Raw genomic sequence first — 26973 nt, 5'->3', positions numbered from 1 at the left:
ACAGATATCGAGCAAACTCAATCATCACACATAATGAAGTAACGAAAAACTCCATCATCCAATGGGATTGAGTAACGAAAAACTCAATCATTAAACACGATCAAGTAACAAAAAACTTGATCATCAACCAAGGTCGATAAATTCGATCATCAAACAAGCGGTACTTGGAAGAGCCAACCGAAATCAGAGATGGATCAACAAGCACAGTTGGACCTTAGATTTGGAGTTGAGAACAGTAAGATCCAAAACAAATAAGAGAGTCGCAACAATGTGGAAATATGGATAAGGCATATGAAAATATGGATAAGGCAGAATGCTTTTGATGGGTGATGCAAAATAATTGTGCGATTTATCAAATGGTGAAATATGGTGCAAGATTGATGGTTGGCGAACTTTGAAAGACGGTGCAGTGATATGGAAAGACGCATAAGGGCTCACATCAACTCAATGGAGAGCTTAATGGGCAAAAGGATTCGGATTTTTTAATTTGAACAACTAAGAATTAAAACTTTTAATTTGTAGGATCAAAGAAACAAAATGGTCCACAAAGGCACAATGGACCACAAGGCCAACCTTTTTTTTTATGTTTTATTTTTCTCTGACATATCCATGTCCATACGTTAACATTAAATTGTTTAGTTTTTATTTAAAAGGGTCAAACTCACCTCTAGTCATTTGTGAAATTGTGCGACTAAGGGTGCCTTAATTTTTTTTTATTTGTTCAAAAAAAAGGGTGCCTCATTTTTTCACAAAAAGTGGTAAATCAGTAGAAATTTGGACCCTAACCCTTTTTGTGATAATGGAGTCAGAGACCTCATCATGGGGCTCGGCAATACTATCGCCAAGGCCCATCCCATTCTCCATAGTTGAGCATTATCAATGACACCCTAGCCATACGAGTAGGGGTGTTTGTGGCTTTTTTACATTGCTTATTATGTACTTTTTTTATTAAAATTTGGGTGTAGTTTTTATAGAGCCGAGGCTCTAAACAATCAAAGTAAAGCGCATTTTCAAATAGTGTCGAGAAATGTGATTTCAATATTGGAAATATTTGTGATAGTCGAGATTGAGGTGAGATCATGGTGGTAGCATCACTTGTGCCCCAACTAAGGTCTTGGCTTCTATTCTCATCTAAAGCATTAAAAAATTACTAACGATTTAAAAAATAGGAAGGGGCTCGTCATCCCCACTGAATTATCAAAAAAAAAAAAAAAATTGTGGTTGTCTTAAAATATAATTTCATCTTTAATTATAAAATTTAAAGCTTAAAGAATAGTGTAGATCGAGCAAATCTATTTAAATCTTGAAAATTGATGGTAAAAAAATGTGTTACAAGATGTACTATTTCCAAACCTTGAAATCCATTTTTTTCTCATGTCCATGCATCTTGATCTCGAGATGATCAATTTGAAGATACTTGGGCAGCAAAACAACATCTTATAGTGAATTTGTTTAGGTGGGCTCTAATTTGATTGTTTAGAGCCTCGGCTTTATAAAAACTTTCTCCTTAAAATTTATAAGATCAGCAATAAAAACAACATTTTGAATAGCCTTGTAGGCAAACTCTTGTTTCATACATGCTAGTAGTAAGGGAAAGCACTGTTTATCTTCGGTGCAAGGTAGTCACAATTGATCTTGACCATTGGATGTCAAATTAGATGGCTACATTTATTCTATTGACTAAGCTCAAACTTCAAAAAAAAATTTCCTCAAACTTTGTGACACATCTAAACTATCAAATTTCACATCGGATGGTTGTAAGTAATTGTGACATTCTTGTATCAAAGTTAAAGGGTCTCATTGCATACAATTCCTAGTAGTAATGGGTGCGAACTAATCAGCTCACAAAACGGGGCTTTATGTCCTGTTGTTGGAAAAGGTTAAAATAAAGCATGTGGCTTATGAGAAAAAGTAAAATGTATATATCTCAAGTATCACTAAAAATTGTAGTTTTGAAGTTGAAAAACGTATGGATATGAAAAAAATTTAGGATTTCAATCCCTACAAAAGGTGTATATTGTAAGACCTTATACAAACCATCTATTTTCAATTATTCATAGATCTACGAGATCTGTGCCATTTTTGAAGTTACAAATTTCATAATCCCTTTTTAAAGTTACGAATTTCATAATCAGTAGTGAAAATAGATTTTAGAGCCGTCGTAGGGGTTTTTCATGCTCGAAGTATTTTCCAGATGAAGTTTTAAAGTGATACTTTACTTTTTCTCATAAAGCAACGGCCTTATAGAATCTGTATCCTATATCATTAAATCGAGAAACAAAGATAAAAGGAAATAGAAATAAAACAATGGAAAAAAAAAAAAAAAAGGAAGAAATGTTCAAAGATTTAGTTTTCAATTATATTATTAGTCGGAATAAATTATATTTGCCACAGGGCTCTAGAGCTTAATTCCATGGAGTAAAACACAAAGAGTGATATTTTTGTGTATTGGAATATTGTATCTTTGATTCAACAAATAAATAAATTTTAAAACGGAAAATAAAATAAAATTCATGTCAAGTTCCTGAAAACCAAGATCCACTCTCCAGGAAATGGAAATTTTGCACTTGCTAAATGACTGCATGTGATTTGGATTTTGGACCATCCTTAGTTTCTTCTTCTTTTCTTTTTCTTTTTTTTTTTTGGTGTTTGTTTAATTTTTTAAAAAAGGTTTGCATCAATGGTTTAAAAAACGGATCTGTACCCCAGATCGGGCACCCAAAAAACCTATCCAAATCGGTGAATCAGCGATACAGATAAGGAATCGATCGAATCGGTTGGATTAAACTTTAAAAAAAAGTCCAAAAAAAATATTAAAATTCATTATAGATGTTCTTTTTCAGGAATCCAATAAGAAATAGGGTTACCACATTATTAATTTTTATTTTTTCATCAATATGCGAATATTGAGATGTTCTTTCCCTATATGAACTTATGTTAACAATTAAATTTACATCACATAAAAGAAAAATCATAGAATTATCATGGATGAAGTATATAATTATACATGGACTACAATAAAAAATGGATTAAATCGATAAGAAAATGACTACCAAAATCTTTTATTTTTTGTCTAGGTAACTTTGTCAAAAATGACGACCAAAATCTTTTGTCGAGGTAACGTTTACTTTTTTGACAAAAAATGATTTTTTTGTCACGATAACTTTTACTTTTTTGCTCTAACTTTTATTTTTTTTTCATGGCTTTTATTTTTTTTGTCAAAATAGCTTTTATTTTTTGCCAAGATAACTTTTATTTTTTTGACAAAAATTTTTTTTTTGTTAAAATTATTTTTATATAACTTTTATTTTTTTCAATATAAATTTTTTTATCGTAATTTTTATTTTTTGTCAAATTAACTTTTTTATATTTCTATAAGTTCTTTTTTTAAAAAAATTTTCTATTTTAAATTTTTTTTTTTTGACGAAAAATGGAATGCCGCCTGGAGGATTTGAATTCATAACAAGTGAAACAAAAGTCATGCCGACTTAACCACGTTACACTACTTGTCTTCTTTTGTATTATATATATATATATATATATATATATATATATATATATATATATATATTGTCTTACGTTCTCAAGACTAATATTTCAATATCCCACATCGAATGTTTTTAGAAAGATTAGCAACTATAAATTAGTTACGAATAATTACAAACAAAGCGATCGTGAAAAGTTGACGCTTCAAACTTATGTGCACTCACGCGCCTGCGTGCATGGCACATGCGTATGTCCGATTCCGTCGTGTTTGTAACGTCAGAAACCCGGTCCATGACGTTGGCATGCGTGATATGTCCGATTCGCCCAACTCCGCTGTGTTTGTGATGTTAGAAACCCGGTCCATGACGTTGGCACGCTCACTCGTGCGTGCATTTGCCTGACTCCGCCGTGTTTGTGATGTCAGAAACCAGGTCCATGAAGTTGGCGCTTCAAACTTATGCGCACTCATGTGTGCGTGCATGTCACACGCGTATGTCCAATTCGTCAGCCGTGTTTGTGACGTCAGAAACCTGGTCCCGATTCGCCCGACTCTGCCGTGTTTGTGATGTCAGAAACCCAATCCCAATTTGCCTGACTCCACTGTGAAACCCGGTCGCGATTCGCTCGCCCGACTTCGCCAGGTTTGTGATGTCAGAAACCCGGTCCATGAAGTTGGCGCTTCAAACTTATGCGCGCTCATGTGTGTGTGCACGTCAGAAACCCCGTCCATGGCACTTGCCCAGTTCTTTCTAGATACAGGCGATTTTCTGTGTTTTGCTGGAACCGACACGGAGTTACTGATTCCCGTGTTGAACTGGACTCAACACGATTGGACTCGGCGACTTTTTAAACATTGGTTTGCATATTCAATCGCTTGGATGAGAAGATCATATGTGTGTTTTGTTGGAACCGGCACGGGGGTGCCGATTCCCGTGTCGAACCTGGCGAGATCGGTTCGACTCAGCTACTTTTCAAATACTGGTTTGCATATTCCATCGCTTGGATGAGAAGATCATATGTGCAAAATTTAGGATTAAATAGACCTTCATAATCTCACCGTGTCGAACCGGGTGAGTCCGGTTTGACTCGGCGACTTTTCAAACACTGGTTTGCATATTCAATCGCTTGGATAAGAAGATCATATGTGCAAAATCTAGGATTAAATAGAGCTTATGCTACAGTATAAGCGTATTGGTACATTAAATTGTTTTTCTTATTAATTGTAGTTGGATTATAGCACAGGCACGACACGAAGCTCTAATTTATAATTTTTTACAGGGAAAGTATCTTGGTAGACCCTAATTTTGTGTCTGATTTCCAAATAGACCCACAAATTTAAAATGTATCTAGAAGCATCAACTTTCCAAAAAATCTTTCTACTACCACTCTAAACCTATATAACCACGTTTTATACTATGTTTCTATCCCAAACAAATTTCAGAATGTCACTATCATTGCCGTTCGAGCTTTTCTCTTTTTCTTCTCCATCACTCTCTCGCTCTTTTCCCCTCCATGTGTCTCTCTCTAAATCCAGCAGGCAAAAGGCTCTAGTTTTCTTTGTCACACCCTCGCCCTAACTTTCTCCCCCTCAACCCCTCCCCCTCTCTCCCTCACCCTAAAATCTGAGTCCTCTTTTTTTGTGTTTATTTGGCGATTTTATAGATTTTACGCAACAGCCCAATAGATCAGAGCTCAGTTACAAAAAAAATAGAGCTAAGTTACAAACTGATTATTTAAACAGTTTGTAATAAAATTTGAGTCTGTTTTTTTTTTTGCATTTATTTGGAGATTTTACAGACATTTCGCAACAGCCCAATAGATCAAAGCTCAATTAGAAAAAAAATAGAGCTCAGTTACAAACTGATTATTCAAACAGTTTGTAATAAAATCTGAGTCCTTTTTTTTTGTGTGTGTTTATGGCGACTTTACAAATTTTTCGCAACAGCCCAATAGATCAGAACTTAGTTAACAAAAAAAATAGAGCTCAGTTACAAACTAATTATTCAAATAGTTTGTAATAAAATATGAGTCTTTTTTTTTGTGTTTATTTGGCGATTTTACGGATTTTTTCGCAACAGCCCAATAGATCAGAGCTCAGTTACAAAAAAAAATAGAGCTTAGTTACAAACAGATTATTCAAACAGTTTGTAATAAAATATGAGTCCTTTTTTTTTGTGTTTATTTGGCGATTTTACAGATTTTTTGCAGCAACCCAATAGATCAGTGCTCCGTTACAAAAAAATAGAGCTCAGTTACAAACTGTTTTTTCTGTGTTTATTTGGTGATTTTACAGATTTTTCACAATAGCCCAATAGATCAGAGCTCAGTTACAAAAAAAATGGAGCTCAGTTACAAACTGGTTACAAAAAAATAAAGCTCAGTTACAAACTAATTATTCAAACAATTTATACTAAAATCTGAGTCCTTTTTTTTTTTTTTGTGTTTATTTGGCTCATTGGGTTACTCATCATAGACTTTGATGAGTTGATTAAGATTTTTCTGAGTTGCAAGGGGGTGAGTTCCTTCTCTTGAGCCCCAATTTCAAACATTGGGTAAAGTAAAGTGATTTGGTCTTGTGAAATTTGTTAATAGATTGCATCTTACACGAGTTAGGCATTTCATGTTTTTCTGCTTGGCATATTTTGAGTTAATTTATAGCATGTGTATTAAAATTAAAGGTTCTTGGCATATTTGCATTTTACTGAGTTATTTTGAGTTCCTTCTTGGCATGATTGCATCTTACTGGGTGATTAGAGGTTCTTGGTGTTCACTTTTGTCTTTTTTTTTTTTTTTTTCATTCTTGTAAAGTGACCAATCTAAAGATTCTACTTTCGGTGACTTTAGTTCTCATGTTTTGAATAAATAGATTGAATATAGGATTGGTTTCAGGAAGATGTCAGCCTGATATATTTTTAATTGGTTTCTACAAGATTTGTGTTTCTTGGTTCTTAGTTATTTGAGCCATTTTGGTTATTTCAATTCATTCTTATTTAATATTCTTGTTATTGATCGATGGTTATTTGATTTGATCCTTTATGGCTGGAGTTTATCATATTCGTTCATTTACTTTTCAACTTCTGGAATTTGCTTTTTTGAGTCGTTCCAACAATGACTTCAGCAAAGTGTTAACAAAACAAAGAGATAAAAATACTGAAAAAGCAGCAAATGAATGCAACTTGCGGCTAATTTTTATGTTTGTTGAAAACCTACAAGAGTTTCTCAATGCATATGGTGTGGGAATTTTTTTCATGAGTAGACAACTATATGAATATTACTTTTTTGTTATTTTTTATGTTTGGGGTTGTTGAATTTTACTTAGCTCCAATTATGAATGCCATAGCTACCATGCTTTTTTTGTTACCTTTCTTTTTTTAATGAATAATGCTTATGGGTTCATGAAATCTGATATATTTTTTATAAGATATACAACTATGATGTGGGTTTGTTTATATCTCTTTATGCAAACAAGATGTGCATGAATTACCAACATTTTCGTTTTCTTTTTACTTTTGGTTATTTTTGTACTTAGGTTTTTGACTATTTTCTCTGTAATATGGTACTAATCTTGCTTCCTATTTGTGAATAAAATGCTGAATTTTACTGGAATTGAGAATAATCTTGCTTACTTTTTTGTGATTTTTGTTTTTGGGTTTGTTAAGTTTTACTTAGCTCCAATTATGAATGTTGTAGCTACCATGCTCATTTTGTTACCTTTTTTTTTTAAGAATAATACTTATGGGTTCATGAAATATGATATATTTTTTCTAAGATATACAGCTATGATGTGGGTTTGTTTATATCTTTTTATGCAATCAAGAAATGCATGAAGAACCAACATTTTCATTTTCTTATTACAACTATGATGTGGGCATTTTCAATTATGTATGTTTAAACTATTACAAGTTATTATTGAATGAGCTGGTTTTATACATAGTTATATATGGATGCATGAATTGTGAACATTGCTTGACATGCATCACAAATGTCTTAAGAGATAACATACAAATGTTGTGTGCCATTATAATCTTAGAGAGAGAGAACACACAAATGTTGTGTGCATGGCTTGTGAATGACGTATATTTTTTAATTGTGGGTGACATATTTTTAGGTTGTGATATGGATGCATAGAGGTGAATGAAAGTAGTGCTCAAGTTATTACAGGTTATTGTTGAATAGGCTGATTTCTTACTGCTTGCATTGTGTATGTGTGTTTGAATGGGCCGGTTTCTTACTGCTTGCGTTTTCAATTATGTTTGTTTAAACTATTACAGGTTATTAGTGAATGAGATGGTTTTGTACATGGTTATATATGGATGCATGAATTATGAATGTTGCTTGACATGCATCACAAATGTCTTAACAGATAACATACAACTGTTGTATGCCATTATAATATTAGAGAGAGAGAACACAAAAATGTTGTGTGCATGACTTGTGAATGACGTATATTTTTTAATTGTGAATGACGTATATCTTTTAGGTTGGGATATGAATTTATCAGTGGTGAATGTAAGTAGTGCTCAAGTTATTACAAGTTATTGTTGAATGGGTTGATTTTTTACTGCTTGCATTTTTAAATATATAGGTTTGAATGGGCTGGTTTTGTACATGGTTATATATAGGTGCATGAATTGTGAATGTTGCTTGACGTGCATCACAAATGCCTTAATAGATAACATATAAATGTTGTGTCATTATGATCTTAGAGAGAGAGAAGACACAAATGCTAAGTGCATGACTTGTGAATGACATATATTTTTGAATTGTGAATGACGTATATTTTTTAGGTTGGGATATGGATGCATCAGTGGTGAATGTAAGTAGCGCACAAGTTATTATTATAGAAAAATACTATTGTAGTTTACTTTCAATTGATATTGTATTCCAAAAAATAATATTCTACAAATTAATAAAAAATAAAAAATATCTAGGTCTCAATTTTAATATTTAAATCTTGCCTATTACTTAAAGCTAATCCAATACATATACACAGTTCTTCTTTAACTTCCCAGGATGTTATCAAACACACAAACTAGAAACTTCTTAAGTTCTCAGGAGATTATCAAACACAGAAACCAGGAACTTCTTAACTTTCCAAGAGGTTATCAAACACAGAAATCAAGAACTTCTTAACTTTCCAGAGATGTTATCAAACACATGAACTAGGAACTTCTAATTTATAGTTCTTCAAGAACTTCCAATTTACAGTTCATGAACTTGCTTCCAATTATCAAATAGGCCCTTGAGAGAGAGAATGCATGATTTAGGGGCCGTTTGGGTACCTAGAAATATATTGTATATAAAATATATTACTACTGTAATACATTTTCTAAAAATGAATTGTTGTTGTTTGGGTAGTATCTGGGTACAACTTGGGAAATACATTGTTACTGGTTGGCTACATCCAGAAGAAATCTGAGAAATTCATTACTGTCAGTTTGGCTTGAAAATATTGCATGAATTTTACCTCTAGTAATGTGTTTTTTTGTATAGCCTTCATATTTTCCTTTTTCAAGACAAAATATCAGTTGAAATTAAAACTATCGAACACATCCTCAATTTATATCATGATATCAATAGTTACCTTAAAAAAAATCTACCAAAACCGAGACATTTATTATGTTCTATGGCAAAACTAACCAACACAAATTTGATGTGCATATGACGTGAACTTTGTGAATGGAAAAAATGAATGGCAACACCATCTTCCCATTCTCATGCCGAGGCCTGTTAGGCACAAACACTAGATCATTCAAATCAAATAGATGCACTTGCCTATAAACTATAACTACAAAGGGCAAAACTAGAATGTCAACCGCAATCAAAATAAGTGAAGAAGTTTTGAGCAATAGAGATAAGAGGGAGCTATATTAATAATATTTTTATAACTTTTATTCAATTCTGGTTAGAAAAGCAAAGCTAAAAATTAATATTAACATTGTTTTTAAATAAAAATTTAAAAAAAAAATATTTTTCGATTGTGCAATGCTATTTTTATTTTATGATTTTAAGAAATTTATCATAATACACATTATTTTTTAACTACTTAATATTTTTCCCCTTTTCTAATATTTCAACTCAAAATTATATATTTCACGAGCATATGTTTACATTAAATTAGAGGGTTGTATTGGCTTCATTTTGTGACAGATGTATGAGGTTTTGATTACAAGTGCAGAGGGAGACTTAAAAAAGTGATAAATATAGAAAGAGCTTCATTTTCGAGCACTTGTTTGAAGTTTTGATTGGATGTGAAGAGATGGGGAAAAATATCTATATTATATATATATATAAAATAAGAGATGGGGAGAAAAAGAGAGCAACACTTTCATAAGAGAGAACAATAAAGAGGTTTGGGTGTCGCATATAAAAAGCACTATTATAGAGCAAATGAGTACTCTCTGGTGGGTACGTTGGGGCACAAGATTATCCGTCATAGCCGGTAATACATTTTTTACCCAGCGGAAAATAGATTTCATGCTTTTGGGACAATAACAGGTAATTTGTATCCATTTCCCATTTGTTCGTTAATTACCCAAATGGGAGGATTTTCCGAAAATCCATTTCACCGTAATGGATTTTCAAGTACCCAAGAGGCCCCTTAGTCAAGGACACGGTTTCCATGCCGCCAGCCAACATATTGTAGAAATGCGGGCTTGGCAATAAATATATTTTTTAAATATAATTTGATCTTAATTTTTATAGAATATATAATCTTCAATATGGAGATCATGAATATGAAAAAAAAAAAATTTAAAAACTAAAAATAATAATTATATAAATAAAAAACAATTGGACTGTTAATTACACTTGTTTTCAGATGGACCACCTATTTACTCCATCTTTAAGATGGATGCTTTATACCTCTTGACCACATATTGTAGAAATAGCCCACATGAAACAATTTTTCTTTAGTTATATATATATATATATATATATATATATATATATATATATATATATATATAATCTACTTAAAAAATATAGGATGCGCACGAAAGGGAGAGTTATAAATACTCATGCTTGTAAAGAAATATTTTAGAAAAATTAGATAGAGAAAGCTACCATCCCTCCTGTATATCATCTTTTAGGTCATGTTTGGATGTCTAGAAAAAGCTGTCTCGAAATTTTTGGGAGATATATTTCTTGATATAAATATTTCCTGTAAAATGGACTTTTGTTGTTTTGATAGCATTTGGAAGTACCCTAGAACAGACATTTCCAACAATAACGTTTAAATGCAAGGAATCACTAGAGACGAAAAAATGGTTGAGAGAGAAGGAAATGGCTAAAGCAAAATGGAAGTAGAAAAATATTTCTATGAATATAGAGAGACTGAGAGATGAGAGATAAAATGGACTTTTGTGAATAAGAAGAAAGAGAGATAAAATGGACTTTTGTGAATAAGAAGAAAGAGAGATAAATTGGACTTTTGTGAATAAGAAGAAAGTTAGAGATGTGGACAGGGGAGAGGGATGGGTTAGGGGACTTGGATTGGCAACGAGAAAGAGATAGAAAGAGATTGCCTTTCTGTCTGGGCCGCAACTAGTTATACGTTTGTTTTAATTTTTTTTTTTTTTGTTCTGCACTATATGGTTTAGGGGAGTTGGATTAGTCAGGAGAGACATGGAAAGAGATTGCCTTCTTGTCTGGGTCACAACTCGTTATACGCTTGTTTTTTATTTTTTTTGGTATGCTTTATAAGGAAATCTGAGAAGGAAATTAACTTTTAGCCTATAAGGAGAAAATAATTTCTCTATTTTGACTTCAAAATAGAGAAAACAATTTCTATTAGTAAGAGATTTCTGCACGAGATTTTGAATCCTAACGATAGAAATGGGAAATCTCCCTAGAAAGCTATTAGGATTGTATACAATGAGACCATTTAGTTTTAGTAGAAGGAGGTCACAGTTGTTTATAACCATTCAATGTGAAATCTGATAGCTAGGATGTGTTATAAAGTTCTAAAAAATTTGTTTGGAACTTTGAGCTTGGCCAATGAAACAAATGCAGCCATCCAATTTCACATCCAATGGTCAAGATCGATTGTGACCAGTACCAAAGATAAATAGTCTCATTATATATTTTCCCAAAACCATTTCTCGATAATCTTTTTCCAGTAAAATAGATAAATAGACCGTGATCTCAACGTTGGGTTTTTTTTTTTTTGGGTGGGGGGAAATGTTAATGGGGGTACAAATGGAGTCCTTGATGTCATGTTGGTATGGCTTTGCCATACTGACCACCTGGGCAAGGGTCCTTCCTATTTGATTGTTGGATCCCATACTGTCGCTTCGTTGATGATGAAGACTCGAATGGACTAGGTTTTTCAATTGCCCTTTGGCTCATCTCTTTTGTTGTATGTTGTGGAATTTTATCTTTTAATTTGGTTCTTGTGCCTTGGTATATGCATTTTTGGGTTCTTAAGGTGGGTTCGAAGAATCAAGGTGGCAGAAAAAGGAAGCAGCCATCCTGCAAATAGCTCAGGTACTGCAAACACTACTGGGCCATCGCCAAGCTCAGCGCCTTCTGCCCCATCTACTCATACACCAGAAGATGTCATGTCAATCAATGCCTACATTAAAACACAGTGCTAGCTCAAATAAACCCTTGATCTTGTTTGGCTCTGATGGAACCGGAACTCTCACTTCACCATCTAACCAGCTGTTTAGTTCTCTAGCTCCTTTTGTTTATTTGTTGTGTACATAGTTTGGTTTCATGAAGTATATTTAGTCTAATGGACTACGGAATATTAGAAAACCCCTGTCCATTGTTCTTTGTTTGTGTGTGTGTGAGAAAAAGAGGATGTGCCCCGTGGTGAGGCCCATGCTCTCTCCTCTGTCCATCATTTCATCACTATCAGATGGTAACAACCCTATGAATTATTGAAACAATATTCAAATGGATTATATCAGAATCAGATGGTCACGGTTCAATGGATTGTGGAAGCCATGGTCAATTGGACTACAGCTTAGAATCAGATGGTTACAATGCAAGGCCTATGGAGACCATAGTCCAACGAAATACGACATATGTTCCTGTTTAGTTTTAGTGGTGAATGCTCTATATTTTTCCACTTGCCAATACCAAACTCTCTTTATTTTGCTGTAAAATTCAAACGTAATTGGCTGTACACATTCTCATTAGCACTCTATTTTGGCAGTGGGATAATAAAGATATTGAATTGCAGGCTGATATGGATCAGTTGACCTCAGGATATTCATTTACTGAGGTAAATCATGTCCGGGCAAGTACGAAAAAGGTGGTGTGCTGCCACTTTTCATCTGATGGAAAACTTCTTGCCAGTGCTGACCATGATAAGAAGGTGAATTTGTTAGGTTGTGTTGGAAGGATGTAGTTAACTGGAGGGAGTTGTAGAATTTTTTTTTCTTTTTTAACTATATACTGATTATTCTATTTCAGTGGTCTACCTGGTAATTATTATTTGGTAAAGTATTAGAGGAATACCTGGAACACCTACATAAGTGATGGGGATCTCAGAAACTTGGAATGTCAGTCATGAACGTGGACTTTATCAATCTTTAAAATTATGACTTTAACCCCCAGTATTTTTGTTAAAGAAAAGATGCCAGGCAAATTTGTTTTGGAATTCTGATAATCAATGCCTTTAGATTATTGAAGAGGGAAGTTCATCTTTGTATAGTCCTATACCTCTGTGACAAGAGTTCTTGTATTTGCAATCTTGTTATTTATCTTATTGTAAATTCTTTTTCATCCCAAGTAAGCATCTTGTCTGGTAATAAAAATTTTTATTGGTAGCAAGTGTTTATGCAGTAATTTTAATACCAGCCTGGGGGTAAAGTGATCAGTTAAAAAGATTATATGTCTCAAGTCCCGGCATCAGTTCCAAGATTTTTTACTGCCTGTCTTTTACGCGAGTGTTCCGTCTTTCCTGGTATTGTTCAGATAATTTTTTCCCTTATTATTTGGAAAAGGAGCTGAGCCTAAATAATTGAGATAATGCTTGGATGATGATGATTTGAAAAAGAAACCAGAAAAACTTATCTTAGTGATTTTGCAATGCAGGCTGTTTTATGGCATGTCGATAGTTTGAAGGAAAAGGGTTCATTAGAAGAGCATTCCTTGTTAATTACTGATGTCCTTTTTAGTCCAAGCATGCCACGTCTTGCTACTTCATCTTTTGATAAGACAGTCAGGGTGTTGGATGCCGATAATGTCAGTGTTCATTTTTCTTATCAAATATTTCATGATATGGTTGGATTTGTCCGTTTTATTTTTTTAATTGGCTAAATCAAAATTTAATTGTCCTGATATGAGAATCAGTTTGAGTAGTTAATCCTTCAAGATCCTGTAATAACTTTGATTAAGTTTTTAAATTAAACTAAGGATAATATAAATAATCCATGTTAGCTACAGTTCTTCATATCTCACATTTCATGGGATCATTAGATTTATTGGTTTAATAATCCTAATATTAGTCGGCTTGTTTTTAGTTTTCTAAACTTTTGGATAATGCTATTCGCTCTAGTTTAAAGCTTAGGAGTCTTAACATATATGTATTTCCCCTGCTGAGTTTCATATTTTAGCAAAAGAAAAGTATTTTGGATAATATTAGAACAATTTTCAAATATGTGATACTATCAACCCAGATTATCAGTTTAGGATATGTGATACAATTTTTAGGATTATCTTAAAAATTATTTTCATACCTATTTAGAAAATTTTAAACTCCAAAAAAGGTTAAAATCAAGTAGATGTATAAACATATGAAAATCTTGAAAATGGACGGTCTAGATAAAGTGTTGCAAGATGCAGTATTTTTGAGATTCAAAAACTTTTTATTTTAATATTCATTCATGTCGATGTCGAGATGATCAATTAGAGGGCTTTTCAACATTAAAACAGTCTTTCTGATAGGTTTCTGAGGTGCATTTGTGATTCTACATTTATGGTTGCAACCTTATATAAAATTTTCCTTTTATATATATATATATATATATATATATGAAAATGCTGAGGTTAGCCCACTAGCTCATATCTACATATGAGTCCAATCTAGGCTGATCTGACGATCACGACTTCATTTCGTATTTGAACTTTTTTTTTTTTTCTACAAATCCAAATCACTTGAAATTTTAAGCGTGTATTTTTTAAAAATGGAGAAATCTAATAAAAATATCAAAAAAATAATTTGTAAAAAAATAAAGATCAAAATACCCCCAAATCTTGGTATTTTGGTCAATTTGTTTTTTTGTGAATTATTTTTTAAATATTTTTATTAAGTACGCCTTGATGAGAAGAATAGATTCCTAAAATTTCAAGTGATTTGGATTTGTAGAAACACAAAAACTAAAATTCAAGCTCGAAATGACATTATGACCATCAGATCGACCCAGATTCAATCTAAGCCGTTGGGTTCATATGTAGATATGAGCTAGTAGGCTAACCTTAGCATTTTCCATATATATATATATATATATATATATATATATATATATATATAACATATATATATATATATATATATCTTAAGGTTGCAAACTTAAACAATTGAAGTAAGGTGCACTTACAAACTTTGTCATGGGATGCAATTTTAATGTCGAAAATTTTTAGGATGTTACAGGAATCTATTTTATCTGTAATTATAAAATATTAAACTCCATGAAAACGCATGAAAATCTTAAAGATGGATGGTCTAAATAATGTATTGTAAGATATACTATTTTTAGGACTTGAATAATCTTTTTTCTCCATATCTATACATCTCGATGTCGATGGATGTTTTTCCAACATCAAAGCAACCTTTTGTGAAGGATTTTAGAGGTGCGCCTTATTTCTAAATTTTAAGGTGTCAACCTTATATAAATTCACATACACACAAGCACTTATATACATGGAAAACGCTGCACCTTAGTGAGGTTCCCCTAAATAAAATATAAAAATAATTCAAATAATAAAAATAACCAAATTAACCCTATAAACATTTGAAGGGTATTTTCATCATTTTATTTTTTTTGAGAATTATTTTTTAATATTTTCTGAACGAGTTGGTTAGATGCACATGTGCTCCAAATTTCAGACGAATTTAAGAGGAATATGATTTGTAAATTTTTTAAAAAAATTCAAAGACTATTAGAAAATTGTGACCACATGATGGATTTTGGATAGTGATGAGCCCTGAGAAAATTTCTGCCATGTTCAAGAAGACGCGGGGGTAACTACTGCCCAGTCATTTGACAATCCCTACCAGCAAGGTGGCCACTTGGTTGACCTCTGTTTAAAGGGGGTTTGGGGGTTTTTTGTTGTTTTTTTTTTATTTTTTTGTGGGGCAGGGGGTTGAATTAAGGGGAGGGAAATATATTATAAATTCTTAATTTGACATTAAAAATTAGAAATATGGCGTAACGTTGAGAAATATTTTCAAATTTGCAAATTAGAAACAAGGCCAAAAATATATTCTAAATTTTCAAATTTGCAGTATAAATTTAGAAACATAGCCAAAAATATATTATAATCGCAAAAATAACAAACCCTTAAAAAAAAAAAAAGGTTATGAAGTTTCATTATAAATGTAAGGCTGGGCTTCAAAAATAAACACAAAAAAAATGATAAAAAAGTATAACATAACACAATACTCACAAAAAAAATTGAAACCCTAAACATAAACAATTAAATTTACTAATCTTTGAGAACCAATCAAAGTAGACTTAAATCGGTCACTTTCAGTTGCTGAAAGCTCTCTTTTGCAACCACTTTAATCCTCAAAAAGTTCAAGGTCGAATGCCTTTCGATTCTCAATAAATCGAAAACTTCAAATTTGAAATCAATTTCTGCTTATATATTTTTTAATTCCAAATAGCAGAGAAAAGTTGAAATTTTGGCTAGAGATGCTTATCGAACTCTAGTGTCAGATCCATCAAGAGTCCTTTAATACTCCAATGCTACACCATATCTTCTGCTTCATAATATGATGATATGATACACATTTCAAATGATATATAGTGGGACACATTTTCCAAGGAAAATGTATATTTGGTTACACATCGATCGCATACTCGGAGATGTAAGCTAGACAGTAGAAACATAACAAAAGAGTATGCACTCACTTTTGAAAGCAAGAATAGGCATCTTCCATCATAGATGTAAATCCAAGGCTTTTGAGACCCTGATATCCTAAACAGCCTTACCAACTTTTGTAATCCATGCTTTCCCAACCAATTTGCTCATAAAAAGTACCATCTCATGTTGACTTTGATGATCCATTTCATCAATGGCAGTATAGGAGTGTTTATACTTTTCTGTTCTCATCTGGAAATTGTGGTTTATCTGCATCCTCAGCTTGTTCACTCATCACCAGACTTAACTTTTCCATTCTTCCCTTGAAGTACAACCCAAGTGTCTCTGACAGAATAAAAAGTAAAGAGATTTAAAAACTCTCCTAAAACACTTGAATCAAAGGACATAATTTCTGATTTGGCACTAAACGAGTAGTTTTGTTATCCTGATTTTTGTTTTTTATGGTTGGGTGGGGGGAAGGATTGGCCATAATGTTACTTCCCCTTTTAAAAGGGGGAAATTACTTCTTTTTCCGTTTGCTGAGGGCAATTTTTGCCCTCACCAAAAAGGGCTTTGGATGAGCACATTATTTCAAAAAGTGGACTGCCCAGTGCCTAGGCGGTCGCCTAGGCGGATTTCCCTAGTCACCCACCTGAACCGGCCTAGGCGGCTACCCAAGGCTTGCGCCCCACCCAGGGGCAGAACTGTGGCTCCTTCACGGTATTTGGGGTCATTTTTTTTATTACTAAAGAGTCAAAAATGTGGGTTTTAGGTTTATTTGAAACCTAAAACCCATTAGAGGCTATTTTAGAGAGAGAAAACCAAAAAAAAAATATATTTATACTGGGCTGTCCAAGTTCTTGGTACCCGCCTAGGCACTGGGCAGCCTGGACCCCCCCGACCGCCTAAAAGCCGCCTAGCGCTTTTGGAAACACTAGATGAGCACCTGGGCTGTGCCATGGGGGATTAATCAGCCACCCAGGATCATCGCCCTGCCTTGGGCTGTACAGGCCAAGGTGCGTGGCGAGGTCAAGGTGCGTGGCGAGGTCTTCCACTCCTGTTACAAGGGAGACCTCTCTTCGCATGCCGACCCTCCAGTTAGTTCTACTTCTGGGGTGTAGCTTATCCCTGCCTTGGTCTCTCAGTCCTTGTTGCGTGCAGCACCTGTTGACTCCTTGGTTCGATCAGATGCTCTGCAGCCTCTGGTGGTGGGGAGGCAGTAGGGGCCTGAGACTCAATCTTCTTATGATTCATTCGTTCCACCCACTAGAACCATTGATTGAACTCAACCTAGCTGGCTCACCCGGCACAGTGATTCCTTCAATAGCTCCTTCGGCTTCTGGAGATGCTATGTCGATGAGTTTTCTGTCAACCTTATACTATACGAGTAAGGTGCACCTAAATGATCCACTAGAGATGATTGTTCTTATGCTGAAAAACCCTCAAATCGATCATCTCAACCTCAATATTCATAAACATAAAAAAAAAGGGGATTTCTAGTCCTAACAATAGTTCATCTTCTAATACATTATATGGACCGTCCATTTTCAATATTTTTAAGTACTTATATACTTGCTTGCTTGTCACCATTTATGAAACTTTGAATTTCATAATTGAGGGCAACAATAGATATTCATATCATCCCAAGGCTTTGCAGCACCGAAATTGCATTTTTGGCATAGTTTTGATATACAACTTACTTCAATAGTATAAGGTTGACACCTTACCCTCACTCCATATATATATATATGTATATTGATCGAGAGAGAGGCTGTGCTAATGTACAGTCTCCATCCTCCTCACCTCCTCATCTCGCTCTCTCTCCCCCACCATCCCTCCCTGTGCGCATACGTAGGTATTTGCCAAAAAAGAAGGCGCATTATATAAGTTTGAGATGTCATTTTGTCTCCAAAAAGTCACCATAAATGTTGCGGCCGCATCTTTTGAAAATTCACAAACAAAATCACTCAAACAATAATGTTAAGGTCTATAACATTCACTATCCAACAAAACAAAAACAGATCGATAACATTCTATGATATTGTGCATTATCTTATTTGGTTATTTGAGGTTTTGTATGCTCTTCAAATGATGATTATGTTAAATGCAGCCATGCTTCTCCCTTCGCATCTTTGTTGGGCATTCAGCCTGTGTTATGTCCTTAGACTTCCATCCAGTTAAGAATGATCTCATCTGCTCATGTGATGAAGACAGTTTGATACGTTATTGGAGCATTACCAATGGTAGCTGCACAAGAATCTTCAAGGTTTGTACTTTGAACCTTCTATTTGTCGATGCAATTTCTATTTATGTAAAATTTTGCATGTGGTATTGGTGGTTTCTCTTATTCCTCATAGTTGATCTTTTACCTTTTGGGTCAGTGAAGTTTTTATTACTTGTTATAAGATTTATGTAATGTTCCCATTTTTGAGGAGGAGGAAAGGGGGTGAATGAACAGGGGGGGGCGGGGAGGGGGGAGGGGGGGGGGGGGGGGGGGGGGGGGGGGGTGTGGGGCGGTGCATGGGGGAATAGAGGGTGAATGCACAGGGCGGGGGGGCGGTGCATGGGGGAATAGAGGGTGAATGCACAGGGCGGGGGGGCGGTGCATGGGGGAATAGAGGGTGAATGCACAGGGCGGGGGGGCGGTGCATGGGGGAATAGAGGGTGAATGCACAGGGCGGGGGGGGGGGGGGAGGGGTTGCGGCGGTGCATGGGGGAATAGAGGGTGAATGCACAGGGCGGGGGGGGCTTGCATGGGGGAATAGATCTTCAGTTTTCATGGTTTAACTGATCAATTGTTTAACTATTGTTTTTTTATCTCGAGTTTTCATGGTTTAACTGATCAATTGTTTAACTATTGTTTTTTCAGGGTGGCATGAACCAGGTGAGATTCCAACCCCGTCTACGGATATCTCGCTGCTACCCCATTGAATGTTGTATCCATACTGGATGTTGAGACCCAAGCTTGTTGGAATACATTACAGGTTGGTTAGAATATTATCTTAACATTTATGGCTAGTACATTAGTTGGCCAGTTATTTCCTTTTTGTTTTCAAAATTTGAAAATTAAGAAAATAATGTAGTTAGGTTATTACCAAACTGTCGAAAGAACCTATATTAGTCTGGTGAATTTCATGGCACATTTGGTTTGAGCCATACATGATTCCAACATATGTGTCAGTCTATCAGAGTTTATATTGAGTATTACACAAGGAATTAACCAAAACCTGCTCAGTCAAGGTCCAGAGTTTTAATTGCCCTAGCAGCCAAACTTGTTACAAAATCCAAAATTTGATCCTTGAAAACACGAAGGACAATAAGAATTTCTAGTCACAAATAAAAATGGTTAGTGCTTGAAATCATCAAGCCTAAATCCCCGGCTCGATTCCTACCCAGGGTAGAGGGGCTAATTGGGCCCTCCGCATTGGGGAAAAAAAAATGTCAACCTTTATCCAAAAAGAAAAAAGGTTAAATTCATTTTCATAAAATAAGTTCCAATTGCAAATGCAAAGGTGGTTAATTTTTTAAGGGATTTTATATTATGAGACCATTTACTTTTAGTACAAGGAGGTCACAATCATTTGTAGCCATTGGATCTGAAATCTAATCGATTGAAGTATCTCACAACATTCAAGAAATTTTATTTTGGACTTTGTGCCCAATCAATAACACATCTTCAACTAACCTATTTCAGATCCAACAATTAATAATTATTGCGACCTCTTTGTATCAAAAGTAATTGGTGCATTGTGTACATTTCAATTTTTTAAACTACCACAAAAGCTTGTCCAATATGCCAGTTCTAATGTTCTTAAGTGGTACCTCCTATGCACTCATTGGCTCATTACTTCATTTATCAATAACCTCATTGCACTTCCATAGCCAGTGGTCAAGAATATAAAGAACCCCTCTTTCCAAAATAGTTATCCTTTATACGTGTTCCAATGCATTCGGTCTTCCAATGAATTCATTTCTTATCAATCATTTGCTGGTTTTCCATATTTTAATTTTTTTTTTGAGATGGTTTTGCTGATTTAATTTCTACCTGATTTTTGTATTATGAACATGATGTATTCTTGTGATTATAGAGAAAAAGTCTAGTCACTGATATTCATTATTAATCCATTTTCGCTTCTTTTTGTTTGATTGTAGGGACACACAAGGCCTATACATTCAGTTTGTTGGGATCCTTCAGGGGACTATGTGGCATCAATGAGTGAAGACTCGGTTAGGGTTTGGTCAATTGGTGCTGGGAATGATGGGGAGTGTGTCCATGAAATGAGCTGCAATGGCAACAAATTCCATTCATGTGTCTTCCACCCTAGCTATTCTTCTATACTGCTTATTGGCTGCCATCAGGCAAGTTCACTGATATATGCTTTTGCTCTGCCCTATTGTCTTTAAGAGACTGAAAACTGGAGTTCAAAAGTTTGGTAATTGTTTCGTAAAAAATATCTCCATTCAAGAAAAAGTTTTATTTTTACTTGCAGATAATCGAAATCTGATTGATGCCTAAAGGTAAAGATAAATGGGTGCAGTTTGCATGCGGATGCATCCGTAGGTGTAGAGATAAGTTGCACCTTCAAATTTTATCATGGTATATAATTTTGATGTAAAATGTTCTTAAGATTATCTCAAATTCTATTTTATTATCTAATTATAAAATTTTAAATTTCAAAAATGGTTAAAATCAAGTAGATCTATAAACATATGAAAATCTTGAAAATGGATGGTGTAGATAATATGTTGTAAAATGCACAATTTCTGAGACTTAAAATCTTTTTATTTTTCACGGTCATACATCTCGATGTCGAGATGATCAATGAAAAGGTTTTTCAACATTAAAACTACCTTTTCCGATGGAATTTTGAGGGGCATCCGTAGTTCCACATTATAAGGTAGCATCCTCATAGAAACTTTTTCCAAGATTAAATTTATGCCCAAAAGTAAATATAAGTTCAATAGGAGCTATACGTCTGCTTTTTGTTGACTATGTTTTTTGTTGGGGTGTTCAGTAGTAGGAATTTAACTTGAAATGTAACTTTGCTAATATCAAATGCTAACCCATCAAGCCTAGGCCTGATTCCTCTTAAATATTAGTTTTAAACATAAGTTCGTATACAGAGATTTAATGAGAAATTAATTTTCCCTTTTTCTATCTTTAATGAAAATTTTATTTTACTTTGCGTACTATTTTCTGTTGTACTTTTCTTAAGTTCCCTGATATCTTCCCAGGAACTTTGATAGAAAACCAAAATTTTCTGAATCTGCCAAGAGCTTACCTTCCCCAAAACTTTGGTCCAAATTGGACTGATTAATCCAGTTTCTCCTACCGAAATCATGAATTCAGCTTAGACCAAGTTGGCCACCCGCCTGATCTTATTGGTTACAGACACCAGATACAGCCTCTACTAATTAGCTTTGTGTGTGTAAGAGAGAGAGAGAGAGAGAGAGAGAGAGAGTACGTTCTTAGTTCCCGTTCTATGTTTCAGTCATTGGAGTTGTGGAATATGGTTGAGAAGAAGAGCATGACTGTAGCAGCACATGATGGGCTAATTGCTGCCTTGGCCGCATCGAATGTCACAGGCATGGTGGCATCAGCGAGCCATGATAAGTATGTGAAACTCTGGAAATTATTATTGAATTCATGAATAGCTAACTTCTTACCTTTGTATTCATAGCTGTTTCCGATAGGTCTAAGTTACCTCAGATAGTGTTTTTGGATTGAGAGAGAGAGAGAGGTCTAGCGGTAAAATTGCTAGATCCTTGATTTTTATCTTTCTCCATGTAAGCGAGTGAAATAGTCCATTGCGTGTTAGCTGTAGCACGTTAGAGCATCTTGTTTGTAGCTTGTTTTTATGACAGGATTCTTGACTGAGACATGGACACACTGAATATGAAAACATTTTGAGTTATGATTTCTTGTCTCATTTCATACCGTTATATTTTAATAAGTAAAGGTTTAGAGATTTGTTTTTGTTATTTGAATTTGTGCTATTGGTATCTCTTCTGTGAATCTGTCACCGGTTTCTATTTTAGAATCATGTATTTTCAAAAAATTCTAAATTTTAAGTTTCTGAACACTTAAAAGAGGTGCCTCCCCAAAGATTACATGGTTTACATACAATTATAGGGCATGATTTTGTAGGCACCTAGAATGTGTATGCTCTCTCTCTCTCTCTCTCTCTCTCTCTCTCTCTCTCTCTCTCTCAAAAATAAAAATCGAAATCAAAAGTATATACCTCTCTCAAGTTTTGCTTCAAGTGTATACCTCTATCAAATTTTGCATTGGGTATGCTACACTAGTGGGGCATCTACCGTTGTTTCCTGTGTTAGGTGGTGGAGATTAACCTTGTCCAAGTAAATATCATCTTCTGCAGCCGGAAGGGACGGTTGATATCCCACTTGTGTACTGGAAAAAGTGCATTTGAGGCAGGTCAGGGACTAGAGAGACTCTTCAGTGTCAAAAGGGTGCACTCTTTGTTCTTTAACTAAAGTTTCTTAATGGGATGGGGAAATTATTTATAGGAAAAGTTTATATGGGGATTTTTCAAATGTGATTCCAGAATCCGTCGTATTTAGGATTTGAAACACATGTTAGTCACTCTACATGCATTTGTGTTTTAGGTTCATGATTTTGTAGCTTAAAAAGTAGTGTAAATCTAATAAACAATGAATAACTAAATTGAATGTGGACGGACTAAAAGCAAAGCTTAGAATAGTTTATTTTTAGTATGCAAAATCTTTTTTTTTTTTTTTTTGTATTCACATACTTGTTGAAGTTGTCAATCTGTGAAATTTAAGGTCCAAAATTAATATATGACATGGGTTTTTGAAGGAATTTAGACTTAAAACGGGTGCGTCAACTGAAGTACCAATAAATGAACGACGTTATGGTCAATTGAAAAAGGGTGTGGTTTGTATGAGGCTGAGGACCTAAACAATCAAAGTGCGGCTTCATAAGATGCGTCTTTTGCTTAAAACAAGGTTCAAAAATTCGCCACCCCGATTTGGAATGCAATATGGATCGGGTATCTGTGGTACCCATCCAGACCCACTTAAAAAAGGGGGCCCGAATGGATCTTAAAGGAAAATCGTTGGATGACGTCATAAATTGTTGAGTCCAGGAAAAAAGTCACCGAATCAGTCCGTTTTTTAAGCATGAACAATAGGGTTTCACATTATTCACTTGTTTCTTGAATTATTGAGCCCATTGCAGGCGTTTCAGTGCCTTATTGTCATCAATAAGTGGTTTTTGCACTATAACACCACATTGAAATCACGAGATGCATTTTCCGGCTATGGTTTTTGAAAACCAATTCACGACAATTTTTTTCTCGTCATTCCTTCAATTTCAGGCAAAATTTTGGCACCATTTTGAATGATATCAGAGGGATTTTAAAGATAATGACTTTTCAGATGATTGTCATTATTATTTTTTTTATTAAGCGAGGTTTTTTGGTTGATTTTTCCAAAAATTGTAATTGTTTCACATGATCCCAAAAGCCCTAATTTTCGATCATTATTATAAGTCGATTCAAATCTAATTGAGGTATGTATTTTGATCCTAATTGTTTAAATTCGTATATCTAATGGTATCATGGTTTATCATTATGTTTTTCTTTGTTACATAAAATGTTATGTGGTTTTAACTGAGATTTAGGGTTCATCTGTCATTTTTTAATTACTATGGCCTTAATTTTGATCCATTTTCTATACGTTAGTAGCATTTTGCAGCTGATTATGTCCATAAGATCATGATGTTAATTGTATGATTGAAATGATATCTGGGTCAATTTCGTAATATATATATTGATGCAGGGAGAGAATAAAACCAGAAAATTGACAATGTCCACAAGATCATAACGTTAATTGTATGATTGAAATGATATCTAGATTAATTTTGCAATATACATATTGATGCAGGGAGAAAATAAAACCAAAACATTGACAATAAAAAGAATAAATGTTAAAAGAAAAATATCATTTCTCAAAGGTCTGCACGGGAATCTATCCCCAAAACAAAGATATCAATTTTATTCAATTCATAGACCGATTTACAATGAAAGGAGATATCCCTTGGAGATGTCCCTTTAAATAGATTAAAATAAGATAACTAATAAAAAGCTTATCTCTACATCTATCCCTATTTTCTCTCTCTTATATCTACGGGCTTCTAGATAGCCACTTTTTTCCATTGTTGATAAAGTCTAAAATTACCCTTATCCTAATTATATTCTTCAAACTAACCCAATTGATACGAGATAAACACAATATAAACTCTAAAATCACCCTGCTAATTATCCCTGTGCACTCCCTAAATAAAAGAATAATTAAAATAATCCTAATAAATAACTTTAATAATTTCTCCAAACAAAAGAATAATTAAAATAATCCTAATAGTTAACCCTATTAATTTCCCCTACATCATTGTCATTTCTTTCTACCCTTCTTTGACCCAGTTACGAAGGGGCATGGCTACATCATTCCCCTAGTTGAAAGGAACTCGACTCCGGCGAGTTGGTTTCAGTATATATGCGATATAAGTCTGGATCTACTCTTTTGAACTCTAGGTCAGAAATTCACGTACTATCAGAGTATGGCATGCCCTTCCATTTAACTAGAAATTGGTGATAGGAACCCTTTCGAGTTTGAAAGCTTTCAGTCTTCAAAACTTACTCAATTTCATCATCTTTCTTCCTTGGTAATTTCTTCATGATATCAACTACATCTTCTACGACTTCTAAAGGGTCTCCATGAAACTCAAATAAATCAGCAACATTAAATATTGAGGAGATATCCAATGCCTTTAGTAATTCTACCTTATATGCATTGTTCCCACATTGCTTCAAGATGCGGCAAGGACGCACTTTCTTGGACTTGAATTTATTATAGGTTCCCAACTGAAACCTTTCTTCTCACAAATACACATTTCTTCTCTCTTTTATACTCATATGAGGCTTTTTGATACTTTGCATTACTCTCCTCAATTTTCTTCTTGATTTGGGCTTGCAAATCTTGAATATGCTTAGCAAAAGCATTGGCATCATCACTTATCTTGCCTAGCATGGGTAATGACACTAGGTCCAACATACGATTAGGCGTTGCCCATTAACAATCAAATGGTGATTTTCCTGTAGATCGATTTATTGAACTGTTGTAAGTAAACTCAGCCTGAGGCAATGCGAGGTCCCACTGAGATATGTTATTACCAATAATACTCCTCAAGACATTACCAAGGCTCCTATTCACTACTTCGGTCCCATCTGTTAGAGGATGATAGGCACTAGAAAATTGAAGTTTGGTTCCCATGCGCTTCCAAAAAGTGCGCCAAAAATGACTTAAAAATTTTGTATCCCGATCAGATGTAATAGACTTAGGAACACCATGTAGCCTTACAATATCTTTGAAAAAGATATTTGTGATATGTGTAGCATCCATAATTCTTCTATAAGGAATAAAATGTGCCATTTTGGAAAATCAATCAACAACAACAAAACTAGAGTCTATACCTCGTATGGTACGTAGAAGTCCAAGTACAAAATCCATTGAAATATCAACCTATAAGGCATCTAGAACAGGAAGAGGAGTATAAAGACCTGTATTTTGTGTGTGACCTTTATATACTTGGCCAGTTCGACATCGAGTCACAAATCGATCAACATTTCGTCGCATACGTGGTCAAAAATATTTTTCCCCAACCATAGCCATAGTTTTGTCATTCCCAAAGTGTCCACCCAAGCCCCCACCATGAAGCTCCATGATTATCTTCTCCCTTAGGGAGCAATCAGATATACATAACCGCACACATTTAAATTAACAACCATCATGCACGAGATACTTACCCATAGGGTCTCGCCCATCAACACACCTTTCAAGGACCTTGCTGAAAATTGAATCAACTTTATATGGATCTTTTATCAATTCAAACCCCAACACTTTCATAGGCAAAGTTCTAAGCAATACTACCCTTCTACTTAAAGCATCAGCTGCCTTATTTTGGGTTCCAGCCTTGTGCTTTAAGAGGAAGGTGTGTTCTTGAAGGAAGGCAATCCACTTAGCATGTTATGCATTCAACTTTTTTTGGGAACTCAAATACTAGAGTACTTCATGATCTGGGTATAGAACAAACTCTCTATGAATTAGGTAGTGCCTCCAATAGCTTAAGGCTTGCACCACTACATAAAACTCGAGGACATAAATCGAATACTTCTTACGTGCATCATTCAATCTCACTAAAGAAGGCCAATGGTCGTCCCTCTTGACTTAGAACTGCTCCTATGCCAACATTTGATGCATCAGTTTCAATCTCAAACACCTTAAAAAAATCTGGTAAGGCAAGTACTGTGTTTGCATCATCTTTTGTTTAATTAGAGTGAAGCTCTTTTTAGCAGCGAGATTACATGAAAAGTTTTCAGCCTTCATACAATCAATCACTGGTGCTATTAG

At 34.4% G+C, this 26973-nt stretch overlaps 1 pseudogene across 1 annotated transcript; it reads left to right on the top strand.

The window, feature by feature from the left end:
* The first annotated feature begins 12590 nt into the window (after window positions 1-12590).
* Window positions 12591-22270, top strand: LOC18428397 (transcriptional corepressor LEUNIG-like; annotated as a pseudogene). Its single transcript, XR_016056190.1, has 6 exons — window positions 12591-12811; window positions 13534-13683; window positions 18635-18790; window positions 19394-19508; window positions 20677-20883; window positions 22017-22270. The product of XR_016056190.1 is annotated as a transcriptional corepressor LEUNIG-like (transcript).
* Window positions 22271-26973: the final 4703 nt, after the last annotated feature.

Source organism: Amborella trichopoda, chromosome 5, assembly GCF_054954075.1.
Source record: "Amborella trichopoda isolate Santa Cruz 75 chromosome 5, AtrichopodaSantaCruz75HAP2 v2.0, whole genome shotgun sequence".
Taxonomy (NCBI): domain Eukaryota; kingdom Viridiplantae; phylum Streptophyta; class Magnoliopsida; order Amborellales; family Amborellaceae; genus Amborella; species Amborella trichopoda.
This window is presented reverse-complemented; position numbering and strand designations above follow the sequence as displayed.